General features: G+C 50.5%; 31 non-coding genes across 31 annotated transcripts; all 31 read right to left on the bottom strand.

Annotated features, from left to right (window-relative positions):
• Window positions 1-540: 540 nt before the first annotated feature.
• On the bottom strand, window positions 541-614 carry Trnan-guu (transfer RNA asparagine (anticodon GUU)). Its single transcript has one exon. It is a non-coding gene; the product is annotated as a tRNA-Asn (tRNA).
• Window positions 615-947: 333 nt separating this feature from the next.
• Trnat-cgu (transfer RNA threonine (anticodon CGU)) lies at window positions 948-1019 on the bottom strand. The gene has a single exon. It is a non-coding gene; the product is annotated as a tRNA-Thr (tRNA).
• Window positions 1020-1690: 671 nt separating this feature from the next.
• On the bottom strand, window positions 1691-1764 carry Trnan-guu (transfer RNA asparagine (anticodon GUU)). The gene has a single exon. It is a non-coding gene; the product is annotated as a tRNA-Asn (tRNA).
• Window positions 1765-2097: 333 nt separating this feature from the next.
• On the bottom strand, window positions 2098-2169 carry Trnat-cgu (transfer RNA threonine (anticodon CGU)). The gene has a single exon. It is a non-coding gene; the product is annotated as a tRNA-Thr (tRNA).
• Window positions 2170-2840: 671 nt separating this feature from the next.
• Trnan-guu (transfer RNA asparagine (anticodon GUU)) lies at window positions 2841-2914 on the bottom strand. Its single transcript has one exon. It is a non-coding gene; the product is annotated as a tRNA-Asn (tRNA).
• Window positions 2915-3247: 333 nt separating this feature from the next.
• On the bottom strand, window positions 3248-3319 carry Trnat-cgu (transfer RNA threonine (anticodon CGU)). The gene has a single exon. It is a non-coding gene; the product is annotated as a tRNA-Thr (tRNA).
• A 671-nt stretch (window positions 3320-3990) lies between these two features.
• Trnan-guu (transfer RNA asparagine (anticodon GUU)) lies at window positions 3991-4064 on the bottom strand. Its single transcript has one exon. It is a non-coding gene; the product is annotated as a tRNA-Asn (tRNA).
• A 333-nt stretch (window positions 4065-4397) lies between these two features.
• On the bottom strand, window positions 4398-4469 carry Trnat-cgu (transfer RNA threonine (anticodon CGU)). The gene has a single exon. It is a non-coding gene; the product is annotated as a tRNA-Thr (tRNA).
• Window positions 4470-5140: 671 nt separating this feature from the next.
• On the bottom strand, window positions 5141-5214 carry Trnan-guu (transfer RNA asparagine (anticodon GUU)). The gene has a single exon. It is a non-coding gene; the product is annotated as a tRNA-Asn (tRNA).
• A 333-nt stretch (window positions 5215-5547) lies between these two features.
• Trnat-cgu (transfer RNA threonine (anticodon CGU)) lies at window positions 5548-5619 on the bottom strand. Its single transcript has one exon. It is a non-coding gene; the product is annotated as a tRNA-Thr (tRNA).
• A 671-nt stretch (window positions 5620-6290) lies between these two features.
• Window positions 6291-6364, bottom strand: Trnan-guu (transfer RNA asparagine (anticodon GUU)). The gene has a single exon. It is a non-coding gene; the product is annotated as a tRNA-Asn (tRNA).
• Window positions 6365-6697: 333 nt separating this feature from the next.
• On the bottom strand, window positions 6698-6769 carry Trnat-cgu (transfer RNA threonine (anticodon CGU)). The gene has a single exon. It is a non-coding gene; the product is annotated as a tRNA-Thr (tRNA).
• A 680-nt stretch (window positions 6770-7449) lies between these two features.
• Trnan-guu (transfer RNA asparagine (anticodon GUU)) lies at window positions 7450-7523 on the bottom strand. Its single transcript has one exon. It is a non-coding gene; the product is annotated as a tRNA-Asn (tRNA).
• A 333-nt stretch (window positions 7524-7856) lies between these two features.
• Trnat-cgu (transfer RNA threonine (anticodon CGU)) lies at window positions 7857-7928 on the bottom strand. The gene has a single exon. It is a non-coding gene; the product is annotated as a tRNA-Thr (tRNA).
• A 671-nt stretch (window positions 7929-8599) lies between these two features.
• Window positions 8600-8673, bottom strand: Trnan-guu (transfer RNA asparagine (anticodon GUU)). Its single transcript has one exon. It is a non-coding gene; the product is annotated as a tRNA-Asn (tRNA).
• A 333-nt stretch (window positions 8674-9006) lies between these two features.
• On the bottom strand, window positions 9007-9078 carry Trnat-cgu (transfer RNA threonine (anticodon CGU)). Its single transcript has one exon. It is a non-coding gene; the product is annotated as a tRNA-Thr (tRNA).
• Window positions 9079-9749: 671 nt separating this feature from the next.
• On the bottom strand, window positions 9750-9823 carry Trnan-guu (transfer RNA asparagine (anticodon GUU)). The gene has a single exon. It is a non-coding gene; the product is annotated as a tRNA-Asn (tRNA).
• A 333-nt stretch (window positions 9824-10156) lies between these two features.
• Trnat-cgu (transfer RNA threonine (anticodon CGU)) lies at window positions 10157-10228 on the bottom strand. The gene has a single exon. It is a non-coding gene; the product is annotated as a tRNA-Thr (tRNA).
• A 671-nt stretch (window positions 10229-10899) lies between these two features.
• Trnan-guu (transfer RNA asparagine (anticodon GUU)) lies at window positions 10900-10973 on the bottom strand. Its single transcript has one exon. It is a non-coding gene; the product is annotated as a tRNA-Asn (tRNA).
• A 333-nt stretch (window positions 10974-11306) lies between these two features.
• Window positions 11307-11378, bottom strand: Trnat-cgu (transfer RNA threonine (anticodon CGU)). Its single transcript has one exon. It is a non-coding gene; the product is annotated as a tRNA-Thr (tRNA).
• A 671-nt stretch (window positions 11379-12049) lies between these two features.
• On the bottom strand, window positions 12050-12123 carry Trnan-guu (transfer RNA asparagine (anticodon GUU)). Its single transcript has one exon. It is a non-coding gene; the product is annotated as a tRNA-Asn (tRNA).
• A 333-nt stretch (window positions 12124-12456) lies between these two features.
• Window positions 12457-12528, bottom strand: Trnat-cgu (transfer RNA threonine (anticodon CGU)). The gene has a single exon. It is a non-coding gene; the product is annotated as a tRNA-Thr (tRNA).
• Window positions 12529-13199: 671 nt separating this feature from the next.
• Window positions 13200-13273, bottom strand: Trnan-guu (transfer RNA asparagine (anticodon GUU)). The gene has a single exon. It is a non-coding gene; the product is annotated as a tRNA-Asn (tRNA).
• Window positions 13274-13606: 333 nt separating this feature from the next.
• Trnat-cgu (transfer RNA threonine (anticodon CGU)) lies at window positions 13607-13678 on the bottom strand. Its single transcript has one exon. It is a non-coding gene; the product is annotated as a tRNA-Thr (tRNA).
• Window positions 13679-14349: 671 nt separating this feature from the next.
• Trnan-guu (transfer RNA asparagine (anticodon GUU)) lies at window positions 14350-14423 on the bottom strand. The gene has a single exon. It is a non-coding gene; the product is annotated as a tRNA-Asn (tRNA).
• A 333-nt stretch (window positions 14424-14756) lies between these two features.
• Trnat-cgu (transfer RNA threonine (anticodon CGU)) lies at window positions 14757-14828 on the bottom strand. Its single transcript has one exon. It is a non-coding gene; the product is annotated as a tRNA-Thr (tRNA).
• A 671-nt stretch (window positions 14829-15499) lies between these two features.
• Trnan-guu (transfer RNA asparagine (anticodon GUU)) lies at window positions 15500-15573 on the bottom strand. Its single transcript has one exon. It is a non-coding gene; the product is annotated as a tRNA-Asn (tRNA).
• A 333-nt stretch (window positions 15574-15906) lies between these two features.
• Trnat-cgu (transfer RNA threonine (anticodon CGU)) lies at window positions 15907-15978 on the bottom strand. Its single transcript has one exon. It is a non-coding gene; the product is annotated as a tRNA-Thr (tRNA).
• Window positions 15979-16648: 670 nt separating this feature from the next.
• Trnan-guu (transfer RNA asparagine (anticodon GUU)) lies at window positions 16649-16722 on the bottom strand. The gene has a single exon. It is a non-coding gene; the product is annotated as a tRNA-Asn (tRNA).
• A 333-nt stretch (window positions 16723-17055) lies between these two features.
• Window positions 17056-17127, bottom strand: Trnat-cgu (transfer RNA threonine (anticodon CGU)). Its single transcript has one exon. It is a non-coding gene; the product is annotated as a tRNA-Thr (tRNA).
• A 670-nt stretch (window positions 17128-17797) lies between these two features.
• Window positions 17798-17871, bottom strand: Trnan-guu (transfer RNA asparagine (anticodon GUU)). The gene has a single exon. It is a non-coding gene; the product is annotated as a tRNA-Asn (tRNA).
• Between the last annotated feature and the right edge of the window lie 163 nt (window positions 17872-18034).

The following is an 18034-nucleotide window of genomic DNA, read 5'->3' as shown; positions in this document are numbered from 1 at the left end:
TTCACTGTTTCACCCTTACGATCGACGACGAGCGTCAAGCCACCAAAGGTTTGCGGTCTGCGCAAAACTTGACCTAGTGCACAGCTTGTGGGATAGCGTGGCTCTACTGTGAAACGCGCCTTTCGACTCCTCTCTCTGGCTACATCGTCCACAGTGGCACTGGGGGCTTCATGTAAGGCGACTGCACGCCGCTCGGCCAACAGCGGCCTACTGCAGACCGACACTTAAGAGACGCCAAATGCAGATCGACATCGAGAGAGAGGCCCTGTCATATGGCACTCGCGGTGTATACGCCGAAATGAAATGTAAATAATACATCTTTTGTAGTGGTCGTCGCTCTACTGCAGTGTCACACATGCCGAATGAATAGGAAAACGGTAGAACGTCCGCATAGGGCCATGTTTTTACCTCCACTGTCACGTGGCTGAATGTGTATAAGGCTGGGTGGCATCATTCAAACACAGCCAAATTGTCACACTAGCTGTGTATCTCTATCAAAGTGGACATACGTCCTCACCTCGGTGGCGATTAAAACGATTTCGCCCCCAGGTGGGCTCGAACCACCAACCTTTCGGTTAACAGCCGAACGCGCTAGCCGATTGCGCCACGGAGGCCTTAACTTTCGGTCACTTCTGCTCTCTTCATCAATGCAACTCGTGTACTTTTCGCAGGCACCTCGCAGAATGGTAGTATCTGCTTACGCCTCTTCACATGGATAACGTGCATGCACACTGTAGTGGGGCTCATAAACGAATGACACCGCCAAGCATGACATTATACTACAAAATGCATACAAAACAGTGTTCCGCCTACACATCCAGTAAACCTCTGATGCAAGTAGAGCACTCTTTATCGGTTGTAGAACTTCCCCTTCATTCAGTGCACTGCCATCTGTTAGATGCTGCTCGAGCTAGCTCTGCTCTCAGCAGCAAAGTTAAAAAAATGAATGCCTTCTGTGAGGGTCGAACTCACGACCCCTGGTTTACGAGACCAGTGCTCTACCACTGAGCTAAGAAGGCCGCAGCTTTGCGTTCGTGAGCTACTCCCGAATTGTCACGTCATCATACTGAATCTTACAGCCCTCGACCAGATATCGGATTTGACACACAGATGCTGCTGGAGGTGTCCACCTTACCGTTTTCCAACTCTCTTCACTGTTTCACCCTTACGATCGACGACGAGCGTCAAGCCACCAAAGGTTTGCGGTCTGCGCAAAACTTGACCTAGTGCACAGCTTGTGGGATAGCGTGGCTCTACTGTGAAACGCGCCTTTCGACTCCTCTCTCTGGCTACATCGTCCACAGTGGCACTGGGGGCTTCATGTAAGGCGACTGCACGCCGCTCGGCCAACAGCGGCCTACTGCAGACCGACACTTAAGAGACGCCAAATGCAGATCGACATCGAGAGAGAGGCACTGTCATATGGCACTCGCGGTGTATACGCCGAAATGAAATGTAAATAATACATCTTTTGTAGTGGTCGTCGCTCTACTGCAGTGTCACACATGCCGAATTAATAGGAAAACGGTAGAACGTCCGCATAGGGCCATGTTTTTACCTCCACTGTCACGTGGCTGAATGTGTATAAGGCTGGGTGGCATCATTCAAACACAGCCAAATTGTCACACTAGCTGTGTATCTCTATCAAAGTGGACATACGTCCTCACCTCGGTGGCGATTAAAACGATTTCGCCCCCGGGTGGGCTCGAACCACCAACCTTTCGGTTAACAGCCGAACGCGCTAGCCGATTGCGCCACGGAGGCCTTAACTTTCGGTCACTTCTGCTCTCTTCATCAATGCAACTCGTGTACTTTTCGCAGGCACCTCGCAGAATGGTAGTATCTGCTTACGCCTCTTCACATGGATAACGTGCATGCACACTGTAGTGGGGCTCATAAACGAATGACATCGCCAAGCATGACATTATACTACAAAATGCATACAAAACAGTGTTCCGCCTACACATCCAGTAAACCTCTGATGCAAGTAGAGCACTCTTTATCGGTTGTAGAACTTCCCCTTCATTCAGTGCACTGCCATCTGTTAGATGCTGCTCGAGCTAGCTCTGCTCTCAGCAGCAAAGTTAAAAAAATGAATGCCTTCTGTGAGGGTCGAACTCACGACCCCTGGTTTACGAGACCAGTGCTCTACCACTGAGCTAAGAAGGCCGCAGCTTTGCTTTCGTGAGCCACTCCCGAATTGTCACGTCATCATACTGAATCTTACAGCCCTCGACCAGATATCGGATTTGACACACAGATGCTGCTGGAGGTGTCCACCTTACCGTTTTCCAACTCTCTTCACTGTTTCACCCTTACGATCGACGACGAGCGTCAAGCCACCAAAGGTTTGCGGTCTGCGCAAAACTTGACCTAGTGCACAGCTTGTGGGATAGCGTGGCTCTACTGTGAAACGCGCCTTTCGACTCCTCTCTCTGGCTACATCGTCCACAGTGGCACTGGGGGCTTCATGTAAGGCGACTGCACGCCGCTCGGCCAACAGCGGCCTACTGCAGACCGACACTTAAGAGACGCCAAATGCAGATCGACATCGAGAGAGAGGCCCTGTCATATGGCACTCGCGGTGTATACGCCGAAATGAAATGTAAATAATACATCTTTTGTAGTGGTCGTCGCTCTACTGCAGTGTCACACATGCCGAATTAATAGGAAAACGGTAGAACGTCCGCATAGGGCCATGTTTTTACCTCCACTGTCACGTGGCTGAATGTGTATAAGGCTGGGTGGCATCATTCAAACACAGCCAAATTGTCACACTAGCTGTGTATCTCTATCAAAGTGGACATACGTCCTCACCTCGGTGGCGATTAAAACGATTTCGCCCCCGGGTGGGCTCGAACCACCAACCTTTCGGTTAACAGCCGAACGCGCTAGCCGATTGCGCCACGGAGGCCTTAACTTTCGGTCACTTCTGCTCTCTTCATCAATGCAACTCGTGTACTTTTCGCAGGCACCTCGCAGAATGGTAGTATCTGCTTACGCCTCTTCACATGGATAACGTGCATGCACACTGTAGTGGGGCTCATAAACGAATGACATCGCCAAGCATGACATTATACTACAAAATGCATACAAAACAGTGTTCCGCCTACACATCCAGTAAACCTCTGATGCAAGTAGAGCACTCTTTATCGGTTGCAGAACTTCCCCTTCATTCAGTGCACTGCCATCTGTTAGATGCTGCTCGAGCTAGCTCTGCTCTCAGCAGCAAAGTTAAAAAAATGAATGCCTTCTGTGAGGGTCGAACTCACGACCCCTGGTTTACGAGACCAGTGCTCTACCACTGAGCTAAGAAGGCCGCAGCTTTGCGTTCGTGAGCTACTCCCGAATTGTCACGTCATCATACTGAATCTTACAGCCCTCGACCAGATATCGGATTTGACACACAGATGCTGCTGGAGGTGTCCACCTTACCGTTTTCCAACTCTCTTCACTGTTTCACCCTTACGATCGACGACGAGCGTCAAGCCACCAAAGGTTTGCGGTCTGCGCAAAACTTGACCTAGTGCACAGCTTGTGGGATAGCGTGGCTCTACTGTGAAACGCGCCTTTCGACTCCTCTCTCTGGCTACATCGTCCACAGTGGCACTGGGGGCTTCATGTAAGGCGACTGCACGCCGCTCGGCCAACAGCGGCCTACTGCAGACCGACACTTAAGAGACGCCAAATGCAGATCGACATCGAGAGAGAGGCACTGTCATATGGCACTCGCGGTGTATACGCCGAAATGAAATGTAAATAATACATCTTTTGTAGTGGTCGTCGCTCTACTGCAGTGTCACACATGCCGAATTAATAGGAAAACGGTAGAACGTCCGCATAGGGCCATGTTTTTACCTCCACTGTCACGTGGCTGAATGTGTATAAGGCTGGGTGGCATCATTCAAACACAGCCAAATTGTCACACTAGCTGTGTATCTCTATCAAAGTGGACATACGTCCTCACCTCGGTGGCGATTAAAACGATTTCGCCCCCGGGTGGGCTCGAACCACCAACCTTTCGGTTAACAGCCGAACGCGCTAGCCGATTGCGCCACGGAGGCCTTAACTTTCGGTCACTTCTGCTCTCTTCATCAATGCAACTCGTGTACTTTTCGCAGGCACCTCGCAGAATGGTAGTATCTGCTTACGCCTCTTCACATGGATAACGTGCATGCACACTGTAGTGGGGCTCATAAACGAATGACATCGCCAAGCATGACATTATACTACAAAATGCATACAAAACAGTGTTCCGCCTACACATCCAGTAAACCTCTGATGCAAGTAGAGCACTCTTTATCGGTTGTAGAACTTCCCCTTCATTCAGTGCACTGCCATCTGTTAGATGCTGCTCGAGCTAGCTCTGCTCTCAGCAGCAAAGTTAAAAAAATGAATGCCTTCTGTGAGGGTCGAACTCACGACCCCTGGTTTACGAGACCAGTGCTCTACCACTGAGCTAAGAAGGCCGCAGCTTTGCTTTCGTGAGCCACTCCCGAATTGTCACGTCATCATACTGAATCTTACAGCCCTCGACCAGATATCGGATTTGACACACAGATGCTGCTGGAGGTGTCCACCTTACCGTTTTCCAACTCTCTTCACTGTTTCACCCTTACGATCGACGACGAGCGTCAAGCCACCAAAGGTTTGCGGTCTGCGCAAAACTTGACCTAGTGCACAGCTTGTGGGATAGCGTGGCTCTACTGTGAAACGCGCCTTTCGACTCCTCTCTCTGGCTACATCGTCCACAGTGGCACTGGGGGCTTCATGTAAGGCGACTGCACGCCGCTCGGCCAACAGCGGCCTACTGCAGACCGACACTTAAGAGACGCCAAATGCAGATCGACATCGAGAGAGAGGCCCTGTCATATGGCACTCGCGGTGTATACGCCGAAATGAAATGTAAATAATACATCTTTTGTAGTGGTCGTCGCTCTACTGCAGTGTCACACATGCCGAATGAATAGGAAAACGGTAGAACGTCCGCATAGGGCCATGTTTTTACCTCCACTGTCACGTGGCTGAATGTGTATAAGGCTGGGTGGCATCATTCAAACACAGCCAAATTGTCACACTAGCTGTGTATCTCTATCAAAGTGGACATACGTCCTCACCTCGGTGGCGATTAAAACGATTTCGCCCCCAGGTGGGCTCGAACCACCAACCTTTCGGTTAACAGCCGAACGCGCTAGCCGATTGCGCCACGGAGGCCTTAACTTTCGGTCACTTCTGCTCTCTTCATCAATGCAACTCGTGTACTTTTCGCAGGCACCTCGCAGAATGGTAGTATCTGCTTACGCCTCTTCACATGGATAACGTGCATGCACACTGTAGTGGGGCTCATAAACGAATGACATCGCCAAGCATGACATTATACTACAAAATGCATACAAAACAGTGTTCCGCCTACACATCCAGTAAACCTCTGATGCAAGTAGAGCACTCTTTATCGGTTGTAGAACTTCCCCTTCATTCAGTGCACTGCCATCTGTTAGATGCTGCTCGAGCTAGCTCTGCTCTCAGCAGCAAAGTTAAAAAAATGAATGCCTTCTGTGAGGGTCGAACTCACGACCCCTGGTTTACGAGACCAGTGCTCTACCACTGAGCTAAGAAGGCCGCAGCTTTGCGTTCGTGAGCTACTCCCGAATTGTCACGTCATCATACTGAATCTTACAGCCCTCGACCAGATATCGGATTTGACACACAGATGCTGCTGGAGGTGTCCACCTTACCGTTTTCCAACTCTCTTCACTGTTTCACCCTTACGATCGACGACGAGCGTCAAGCCACCAAAGGTTTGCGGTCTGCGCAAAACTTGACCTAGTGCACAGCTTGTGGGATAGCGTGGCTCTACTGTGAAACGCGCCTTTCGACTCCTCTCTCTGGCTACATCGTCCACAGTGGCACTGGGGGCTTCATGTAAGGCGACTGCACGCCGCTCGGCCAACAGCGGCCTACTGCAGACCGACACTTAAGAGACGCCAAATGCAGATCGACATCGAGAGAGAGGCCCTGTCATATGGCACTCGCGGTGTATACGCCGAAATGAAATGTAAATAATACATCTTTTGTAGTGGTCGTCGCTCTACTGCAGTGTCACACATGCCGAATTAATAGGAAAACGGTAGAACGTCCGCATAGGGCCATGTTTTTACCTCCACTGTCACGTGGCTGAATGTGTATAAGGCTGGGTGGCATCATTCAAACACAGCCAAATTGTCACACTAGCTGTGTATCTCTATCAAAGTGGACATACGTCCTCACCTCGGTGGCGATTAAAACGATTTCGCCCCCGGGTGGGCTCGAACCACCAACCTTTCGGTTAACAGCCGAACGCGCTAGCCGATTGCGCCACGGAGGCCTTAACTTTCGGTCACTTCTGCTCTCTTCATCAATGCAACTCGTGTACTTTTCGCAGGCACCTCGCAGAATGGTAGTATCTGCTTACGCCTCTTCACATGGATAACGTGCATGCACACTGTAGTGGGGCTCATAAACGAATGACACCGCCAAGCATGACATTATACTACAAAATGCATACAAAACAGTGTTCCGCCTACACATCCAGTAAACCTCTGATGCAAGTAGAGCACTCTTTATCGGTTGTAGAACTTCCCCTTCATTCAGTGCACTGCCATCTGTTAGATGCTGCTCGAGCTAGCTCTGCTCTCAGCACCAAAGTTAAAAAAATGAATGCCTTCTGTGAGGGTCGAACTCACGACCCCTGGTTTACGAGACCAGTGCTCTACCACTGAGCTAAGAAGGCCGCAGCTTTGCGTTTGTGAGCTACTCCCGACTTGTCACGTCATCATACTGAATCTTACAGCCCTCGACCAGATATCGGATTTGACACACAGATGCTGCTGGAGGTGTCCACCTTACCGTTTTCCAACTCTCTTCACTGTTTCACCCTTACGATCGACGACGAGCGTCAAGCCACCAAAGGTTTGCGGTCTGCGCAAAACTTGACCTAGTGCACAGCTTGTGGGATAGCGTGGCTCTACTGTGAAACGCGCCTTTCGACTCCTCTCTCTGGCTACATCGTCCACAGTGGCACTGTAAGGCACTGTAAGGCACTGTAAGGCGACTGCACGCCGCTCGGCCAACAGCGGCCTACTGCAGACCGACACTTAAGAGACGCCAAATGCAGATCGACATCGAGAGAGAGGCCCTGTCATATGGCACTCGCGGTGTATACGCCGAAATGAAATGTAAATAATACATCTTTTGTAGTGGTCGTCGCTCTACTGCAGTGTCACACATGCCGAATGAATAGGAAAACGGTAGAACGTCCGCATAGGGCCATGTTTTTACCTCCACTGTCACGTGGCTGAATGTGTATAAGGCTGGGTGGCATCATTCAAACACAGCCAAATTGTCACACTAGCTGTGTATCTCTATCAAAGTGGACATACGTCCTCACCTCGGTGGCGATTAAAACGATTTCGCCCCCAGGTGGGCTCGAACCACCAACCTTTCGGTTAACAGCCGAACGCGCTAGCCGATTGCGCCACGGAGGCCTTAACTTTCGGTCACTTCTGCTCTCTTCATCAATGCAACTCGTGTACTTTTCGCAGGCACCTCGCAGAATGGTAGTATCTGCTTACGCCTCTTCACATGGATAACGTGCATGCACACTGTAGTGGGGCTCATAAACGAATGACATCGCCAAGCATGACATTATACTACAAAATGCATACAAAACAGTGTTCCGCCTACACATCCAGTAAACCTCTGATGCAAGTAGAGCACTCTTTATCGGTTGTAGAACTTCCCCTTCATTCAGTGCACTGCCATCTGTTAGATGCTGCTCGAGCTAGCTCTGCTCTCAGCAGCAAAGTTAACAAAATGAATGCCTTCTGTGAGGGTCGAACTCACGACCCCTGGTTTACGAGACCAGTGCTCTACCACTGAGCTAAGAAGGCCGCAGCTTTGCGTTCGTGAGCTACTCCCGAATTGTCACGTCATCATACTGAATCTTACAGCCCTCGACCAGATATCGGATTTGACACACAGATGCTGCTGGAGGTGTCCACCTTACCGTTTTCCAACTCTCTTCACTGTTTCACCCTTACGATCGACGACGGGCGTCAAGCCACCAAAGGTTTGCGGTCTGCGCAAAACTTGACCTAGTGCACAGCTTGTGGGATAGCGTGGCTCTACTGTGAAACGCGCCTTTCGACTCCTCTCTCTGGCTACATCGTCCACAGTGGCACTGGGGGCTTCATGTAAGGCGACTGCACGCCGCTCGGCCAACAGCGGCCTACTGCAGACCGACACTTAAGAGACGCCAAATGCAGATCGACATCGAGAGAGAGGCCCTGTCATATGGCACTCGCGGTGTATACGCCGAAATGAAATGTAAATAATACATCTTTTGTAGTGGTCGTCGCTCTACTGCAGTGTCACACATGCCGAATGAATAGGAAAACGGTAGAACGTCCGCATAGGGCCATGTTTTTACCTCCACTGTCACGTGGCTGAATGTGTATAAGGCTGGGTGGCATCATTCAAACACAGCCAAATTGTCACACTAGCTGTGTATCTCTATCAAAGTGGACATACGTCCTCACCTCGGTGGCGATTAAAACGATTTCGCCCCCGGGTGGGCTCGAACCACCAACCTTTCGGTTAACAGCCGAACGCGCTAGCCGATTGCGCCACGGAGGCCTTAACTTTCGGTCACTTCTGCTCTCTTCATCAATGCAACTCGTGTACTTTTCGCAGGCACCTCGCAGAATGGTAGTATCTGCTTACGCCTCTTCACATGGATAACGTGCATGCACACTGTAGTGGGGCTCATAAACGAATGACATCGCCAAGCATGACATTATACTACAAAATGCATACAAAACAGTGTTCCGCCTACACATCCAGTAAACCTCTGATGCAAGTAGAGCACTCTTTATCGGTTGTAGAACTTCCCCTTCATTCAGTGCACTGCCATCTGTTAGATGCTGCTCGAGCTAGCTCTGCTCTCAGCAGCAAAGTTAACAAAATGAATGCCTTCTGTGAGGGTCGAACTCACGACCCCTGGTTTACGAGACCAGTGCTCTACCACTGAGCTAAGAAGGCCGCAGCTTTGCGTTCGTGAGCTACTCCCGAATTGTCACGTCATCATACTGAATCTTACAGCCCTCGACCAGATATCGGATTTGACACACAGATGCTGCTGGAGGTGTCCACCTTACCGTTTTCCAACTCTCTTCACTGTTTCACCCTTACGATCGACGACGGGCGTCAAGCCACCAAAGGTTTGCGGTCTGCGCAAAACTTGACCTAGTGCACAGCTTGTGGGATAGCGTGGCTCTACTGTGAAACGCGCCTTTCGACTCCTCTCTCTGGCTACATCGTCCACAGTGGCACTGGGGGCTTCATGTAAGGCGACTGCACGCCGCTCGGCCAACAGCGGCCTACTGCAGACCGACACTTAAGAGACGCCAAATGCAGATCGAAATCGAGAGAGAGGCCCTGTCATATGGCACTCGCGGTGTATACGCCGAAATGAAATGTAAATAATACATCTTTTGTAGTGGTCGTCGCTCTACTGCAGTGTCACACATGCCGAATTAATAGGAAAACGGTAGAACGTCCGCATAGGGCCATGTTTTTACCTCCACTGTCACGTGGCTGAATGTGTATAAGGCTGGGTGGCATCATTCAAACACAGCCAAATTGTCACACTAGCTGTGTATCTCTATCAAAGTGGACATACGTCCTCACCTCGGTGGCGATTAAAACGATTTCGCCCCCGGGTGGGCTCGAACCACCAACCTTTCGGTTAACAGCCGAACGCGCTAGCCGATTGCGCCACGGAGGCCTTAACTTTCGGTCACTTCTGCTCTCTTCATCAATGCAACTCGTGTACTTTTCGCAGGCACCTCGCAGAATGGTAGTATCTGCTTACGCCTCTTCACATGGATAACGTGCATGCACACTGTAGTGGGGCTCATAAACGAATGACATCGCCAAGCATGACATTATACTACAAAATGCATACAAAACAGTGTTCCGCCTACACATCCAGTAAACCTCTGATGCAAGTAGAGCACTCTTTATCGGTTGTAGAACTTCCCCTTCATTCAGTGCACTGCCATCTGTTAGATGCTGCTCGAGCTAGCTCTGCTCTCAGCAGCAAAGTTAAAAAAATGAATGCCTTCTGTGAGGGTCGAACTCACGACCCCTGGTTTACGAGACCAGTGCTCTACCACTGAGCTAAGAAGGCCGCAGCTTTGCGTTCGTGAGCCACTCCCGAATTGTCACGTCATCATACTGAATCTTACAGCCCTCGACCAGATATCGGATTTGACACACAGATGCTGCTGGAGGTGTCCACCTTACCGTTTTCCAACTCTCTTCACTGTTTCACCCTTACGATCGACGACGAGCGTCAAGCCACCAAAGGTTTGCGGTCTGCGCAAAACTTGACCTAGTGCACAGCTTGTGGGATAGCGTGGCTCTACTGTGAAACGCGCCTTTCGACTCCTCTCTCTGGCTACATCGTCCACAGTGGCACTGGGGGCTTCATGTAAGGCGACTGCACGCCGCTCGGCCAACAGCGGCCTACTGCAGACCGACACTTAAGAGACGCCAAATGCAGATCGACATCGAGAGAGAGGCCCTGTCATATGGCACTCGCGGTGTATACGCCGAAATGAAATGTAAATAATACATCTTTTGTAGTGGTCGTCGCTCTACTGCAGTGTCACACATGCCGAATTAATAGGAAAACGGTAGAACGTCCGCATAGGGCCATGTTTTTACCTCCACTGTCACGTGGCTGAATGTGTATAAGGCTGGGTGGCATCATTCAAACACAGCCAAATTGTCACACTAGCTGTGTATCTCTATCAAAGTGGACATACGTCCTCACCTCGGTGGCGATTAAAACGATTTCGCCCCCGGGTGGGCTCGAACCACCAACCTTTCGGTTAACAGCCGAACGCGCTAGCCGATTGCGCCACGGAGGCCTTAACTTTCGGTCACTTCTGCTCTCTTCATCAATGCAACTCGTGTACTTTTCGCAGGCACCTCGCAGAATGGTAGTATCTGCTTACGCCTCTTCACATGGATAACGTGCATGCACACTGTAGTGGGGCTCATAAACGAATGACATCGCCAAGCATGACATTATACTACAAAATGCATACAAAACAGTGTTCCGCCTACACATCCAGTAAACCTCTGATGCAAGTAGAGCACTCTTTATCGGTTGTAGAACTTCCCCTTCATTCAGTGCACTGCCATCTGTTAGATGCTGCTCGAGCTAGCTCTGCTCTCAGCAGCAAAGTTAAAAAAATGAATGCCTTCTGTGAGGGTCGAACTCACGACCCCTGGTTTACGAGACCAGTGCTCTACCACTGAGCTAAGAAGGCCGCAGCTTTGCGTTCGTGAGCCACTCCCGAATTGTCACGTCATCATACTGAATCTTACAGCCCTCGACCAGATATCGGATTTGACACACAGATGCTGCTGGAGGTGTCCACCTTACCGTTTTCCAACTCTCTTCACTGTTTCACCCTTACGATCGACGACGAGCGTCAAGCCACCAAAGGTTTGCGGTCTGCGCAAAACTTGACCTAGTGCACAGCTTGTGGGATAGCGTGGCTCTACTGTGAAACGCGCCTTTCGACTCCTCTCTCTGGCTACATCGTCCACAGTGGCACTGGGGGCTTCATGTAAGGCGACTGCACGCCGCTCGGCCAACAGCGGCCTACTGCAGACCGACACTTAAGAGACGCCAAATGCAGATCGACATCGAGAGAGAGGCCCTGTCATATGGCACTCGCGGTGTATACGCCGAAATGAAATGTAAATAATACATCTTTTGTAGTGGTCGTCGCTCTACTGCAGTGTCACACATGCCGAATGAATAGGAAAACGGTAGAACGTCCGCATAGGGCCATGTTTTTACCTCCACTGTCACGTGGCTGAATGTGTATAAGGCTGGGTGGCATCATTCAAACACAGCCAAATTGTCACACTAGCTGTGTATCTCTATCAAAGTGGACATACGTCCTCACCTCGGTGGCGATTAAAACGATTTCGCCCCCGGGTGGGCTCGAACCACCAACCTTTCGGTTAACAGCCGAACGCGCTAGCCGATTGCGCCACGGAGGCCTTAACTTTCGGTCACTTCTGCTCTCTTCATCAATGCAACTCGTGTACTTTTCGCAGGCACCTCGCAGAATGGTAGTATCTGCTTACGCCTCTTCACATGGATAACGTGCATGCACACTGTAGTGGGGCTCATAAACGAATGACATCGCCAAGCATGACATTATACTACAAAATGCATACAAAACAGTGTTCCGCCTACACATCCAGTAAACCTCTGATGCAAGTAGAGCACTCTTTATCGGTTGTAGAACTTCCCCTTCATTCAGTGCACTGCCATCTGTTAGATGCTGCTCGAGCTAGCTCTGCTCTCAGCAGCAAAGTTAACAAAATGAATGCCTTCTGTGAGGGTCGAACTCACGACCCCTGGTTTACGAGACCAGTGCTCTACCACTGAGCTAAGAAGGCCGCAGCTTTGCGTTCGTGAGCTACTCCCGAATTGTCACGTCATCATACTGAATCTTACAGCCCTCGACCAGATATCGGATTTGACACACAGATGCTGCTGGAGGTGTCCACCTTACCGTTTTCCAACTCTCTTCACTGTTTCACCCTTACGATCGACGACGGGCGTCAAGCCACCAAAGGTTTGCGGTCTGCGCAAAACTTGACCTAGTGCACAGCTTGTGGGATAGCGTGGCTCTACTGTGAAACGCGCCTTTCGACTCCTCTCTCTGGCTACATCGTCCACAGTGGCACTGGGGGCTTCATGTAAGGCGACTGCACGCCGCTCGGCCAACAGCGGCCTACTGCAGACCGACACTTAAGAGACGCCAAATGCAGATCGAAATCGAGAGAGAGGCCCTGTCATATGGCACTCGCGGTGTATACGCCGAAATGAAATGTAAATAATACATCTTTTGTAGTGGTCGTCGCTCTACTGCAGTGTCACACATGCCGAATTAATAGGAAAACGGTAGAACGTCCGCATAGGGCCATGTTTTTACCTCCACTGTCACGTGGCTGAATGTGTATAAGGCTGGGTGGCATCATTCAAACACAGCCAAATTGTCACACTAGCTGTGTATCTCTATCAAAGTGGACATACGTCCTCACCTCGGTGGCGATTAAAACGATTTCGCCCCCGGGTGGGCTCGAACCACCAACCTTTCGGTTAACAGCCGAACGCGCTAGCCGATTGCGCCACGGAGGCCTTAACTTTCGGTCACTTCTGCTCTCTTCATCAATGCAACTCGTGTACTTTTCGCAGGCACCTCGCAGAATGGTAGTATCTGCTTACGCCTCTTCACATGGATAACGTGCATGCACACTGTAGTGGGGCTCATAAACGAATGACATCGCCAAGCATGACATTATACTACAAAATGCATACAAAACAGTGTTCCGCCTACACATCCAGTAAACCTCTGATGCAAGTAGAGCACTCTTTATCGGTTGTAGAACTTCCCCTTCATTCAGTGCACTGCCATCTGTTAGATGCTGCTCGAGCTAGCTCTGCTCTCAGCAGCAAAGTTAAAAAAATGAATGCCTTCTGTGAGGGTCGAACTCACGACCCCTGGTTTACGAGACCAGTGCTCTACCACTGAGCTAAGAAGGCCGCAGCTTTGCGTTCGTGAGCCACTCCCGAATTGTCACGTCATCATACTGAATCTTACAGCCCTCGACCAGATATCGGATTTGACACACAGATGCTGCTGGAGGTGTCCACCTTACTGTTTTCCAACTCTCTTCACTGTTTCACCCTTACGATCGACGACGAGCGTCAAGCCACCAAAGGTTTGCGGTCTGCGCAAAACTTGACCTAGTGCACAGCTTGTGGGATAGCGTGGCTCTACTGTGAAACGCGCCTTTCGACTCCTCTCTCTGGCTACATCGTCCACAGTGGCACTGGGGGCTTCATGTAAGGCGACTGCACGCCGCTCGGCCAACAGCGGCCTACTGCAGACCGACACTTAAGAGACGCCAAATGCAGATCGACATCGAGAGAGAGGCCCTGTCATATGGCACTCGCGGTGTATACGCCGAAATGAAATGTAAATAATACATCTTTTGTAGTGGTCGTCGCTCTACTGCAGTGTCACACATGCCGAATGAATAGGAAAACGGTAGAACGTCCGCATAGGGCCATGTTTTTACCTCCACTGTCACGTGGCTGAATGTGTATAAGGCTGGGTGGCATCATTCAAACACAGCCAAATTGTCACACTAGCTGTGTATCTCTATCAAAGTGGACATACGTCCTCACCTCGGTGGCGATTAAAACGATTTCGCCCCCGGGTGGGCTCGAACCACCAACCTTTCGGTTAACAGCCGAACGCGCTAGCCGATTGCGCCACGGAGGCCTTAACTTTCGGTCACTTCTGCTCTCTTCATCAATGCAACTCGTGTACTTTTCGCAGGCACCTCGCAGAATGGTAGTATCTGCTTACGCCTCTTCACATGGATAACGTGCATGCACACTGTAGTGGGGCTCATAAACGAATGACATCGCCAAGCATGACATTATACTACAAAATGCATACAAAACAGTGTTCCGCCTACACATCCAGTAAACCTCTGATGCAAGTAGAGCACTCTTTATCGGTTGTAGAACTTCCCCTTCATTCAGTGCACTGCCATCTGTTAGATGCTGCTCGAGCTAGCTCTGCTCTCAGCAGCAAAGTTAAAAAAATGAATGCCTTCTGTGAGGGTCGAACTCACGACCCCTGGTTTACGAGACCAGTGCTCTACCACTGAGCTAAGAAGGCCGCAGCTTTGCGTTCGTGAGCCACTCCCGAATTGTCACGTCATCATACTGAATCTTACAGCCCTCGACCAGATATCGGATTTGACACACAGATGCTGCTGGAGGTGTCCACCTTACCGTTTTCCAACTCTCTTCACTGTTTCACCCTTACGATCGACGACGAGCGTCAAGCCACCAAAGGTTTGCGGTCTGCGCAAAACTTGACCTAGTGCACAGCTTGTGGGATAGCGTGGCTCTACTGTGAAACGCGCCTTTCGACTCCTCTCTCTGGCTACATCGTCCACAGTGGCACTGGGGGCTTCATGTAAGGCGACTGCACGCCGCTCGGCCAACAGCGGCCTACTGCAGACCGACACTTAAGAGACGCCAAATGCAGATCGACATCGAGAGAGAGGCCCTGTCATATGGCACTCGCGGTGTATACGCCGAAATGAAATGTAAATAATACATCTTTTGTAGTGGTCGTCGCTCTACTGCAGTGTCACACATGCCGAATGAATAGGAAAACGGTAGAACGTCCGCATAGGGCCATGTTTTTACCTCCACTGTCACGTGGCTGAATGTGTATAAGGCTGGGTGGCATCATTCAAACACAGCCAAATTGTCACACTAGCTGTGTATCTCTATCAAAGTGGACATACGTCCTCACCTCGGTGGCGATTAAAACGATTTCGCCCCCGGGTGGGCTCGAACCACCAACCTTTCGGTTAACAGCCGAACGCGCTAGCCGATTGCGCCACGGAGGCCTTAACTTTCGGTCACTTCTGCTCTCTTCATCAATGCAACTCGTGTACTTTTCGCAGGCACCTCGCAGAATGGTAGTATCTGCTTCCGCCTCTTCACATGGATAACGTGCATGCACACTGTAGTGGGGCTCATAAACGAATGACATCGCCAAGCATGACATTATACTACAAAATGCATACAAAACAGTGTTCCGCCTACACATCCAGTAAACCTCTGATGCAAGTAGAGCACTCTTTATCGGTTGTAGAACTTCCCCTTCATTCAGTGCACTGCCATCTGTTAGATGCTGCTCGAGCTAGCTCTGCTCTCAGCAGCAAAGTTAAAAAAATGAATGCCTTCTGTGAGGGTCGAACTCACGACCCCTGGTTTACGAGACCAGTGCTCTACCACTGAGCTAAGAAGGCCGCAGCTTTGCGTTCGTGAGCTACTCCCGAATTGTCACGTCATCATACTGAATCTTACAGCCCTCGACCAGATATCGGATTTGACACACAGATGCTGCTGGAGGTGTCCACCTTACCGTTTTCCAACTCTCTTCACTGTTTCACCCTTACGATCGACGACGAGCGTCAAGCCACCAAAGGTTTGCGGTCTGCGCAAAACTTGACCTAGTGCACAGCTTGTGGGATAGCGTGGCTCTACTGTGAAACGCGCCTTTCGACACCTCTCTCTGGCTACATCGTCCACAGTGGCACTGTAAGGCACTGTAAGGCGACTGCACGCCGCTCGGCCAACAGCGGCCTACTGCAGACCGACACTTAAGAGACGCCAAATGCAGATCGACATCGAGAGAGAGGCCCTGTCATATGGCACTCGCGGTGTATACGCCGAAATGAAATGTAAATAATACATCTTTTGTAGTGGTCGTCGCTCTACTGCAGTGTCACACATGCCGAATTAATAGGAAAACGGTAGAACGTCCGCATAGGGCCATGTTTTTACCTCCACTGTCACGTGGCTGAATGTGTATAAGGCTGGGTGGCATCATTCAAACACAGCCAAATTGTCACACTAGCTGTGTATCTCTATCAAAGTGGACATACGTCCTCACCTCGGTGGCGATTAAAACGATTTCGCCCCCGGGTGGGCTCGAACCACCAACCTTTCGGTTAACAGCCGAACGCGCTAGCCGATTGCGCCACGGAGGCCTTAACTTTCGGTCACTTCTGCTCTCTTCATCAATGCAACTCGTGTACTTTTCGCAGGCACCTCGCAGAATGGTAGTATCTGCTTACGCCTCTTCACATGGATAACGTGCATGCACACTGTAGTGGGGCTCATAAACGAATGACATCGCCAAGCATGACATTATACTACAAAATGCATACAAAACAGTGTTCCGCCTACACATCCAGTAAACCTCTGATGCAAGTAGAGCACTCTTTATCGGTTGTAGAACTTCCCCTTCATTCAGTGCACTGCCATCTGTTAGATGCTGCTCGAGCTAGCTCTGCTCTCAGCAGCAAAGTTAAAAAAATGAATGCCTTCTGTGAGGGTCGAACTCACGACCCCTGGTTTACGAGACCAGTGCTCTACCACTGAGCTAAGAAGGCCGCAGCTTTGCGTTCGTGAGCCACTCCCGAATTGTCACGTCATCATGCTGAATCTTACAGCCCTCGACCAGATATCGGATTTGACACACAGATGCTGCTGGAGGTGTCCACCTTACCGTTTTCCAACTCTCTTCACTGTTTCACCCTTACGATCGACGACGAGCGTCAAGCCACCAAAGGTTTGCGGTCTGCGCAAAACTTGACCTAGTGCACAGCTTGTGGGATAGCGTGGCTCTACTGTGAAACGCGCCTTTCGACACCTCTCTCTGGCTACATCGTCCACAGTGGCACTGTAAGGCACTGTAAGGCGACTGCACGCCGCTCGGCCAACAGCGGCCTACTGCAGACCGACACTTAAGAGACGCCAAATGCAGATCGACATCGAGAGAGAGGCCCTGTCATATGGCACTCGCGGTGTATACGCCGAAATGAAATGTAAATAATACATCTTTTGTAGTGGTCGTCGCTCTACTGCAGTGTCACACATGCCGAATTAATAGGAAAACGGTAGAACGTCCGCATAGGGCCATGTTTTTACCTCCACTGTCACGTGGCTGAATGTGTATAAGGCTGGGTGGCATCATTCAAACACAGCCAAATTGTCACACTAGCTGTGTATCTCTATCAAAGTGGACATACGTCCTCACCTCGGTGGCGATTAAAACGATTTCGCCCCCGGGTGGGCTCGAACCACCAACCTTTCGGTTAACAGCCGAACGCGCTAGCCGATTGCGCCACGGAGGCCTTAACTTTCGGTCACTTCTGCTCTCTTCATCAATGCAACTCGTGTACTTTTCGCAGGCACCTCGCAGAATGGTAGTATCTGCTTACGCCTCTTCACATGGATAACGTGCATGCACACTGTAGTGGGGCTCATAAACGAATGACATCGCCAAGCATGACATTA

Source organism: Schistocerca cancellata, unplaced genomic scaffold (genome assembly GCF_023864275.1).
Source record: "Schistocerca cancellata isolate TAMUIC-IGC-003103 unplaced genomic scaffold, iqSchCanc2.1 HiC_scaffold_830, whole genome shotgun sequence".
NCBI classification, from domain to species: domain Eukaryota; kingdom Metazoa; phylum Arthropoda; class Insecta; order Orthoptera; family Acrididae; genus Schistocerca; species Schistocerca cancellata.
The sequence above is the reverse complement of the archived record's forward strand: the minus strand, read 5'-3'. Positions and strand labels throughout refer to the sequence as shown.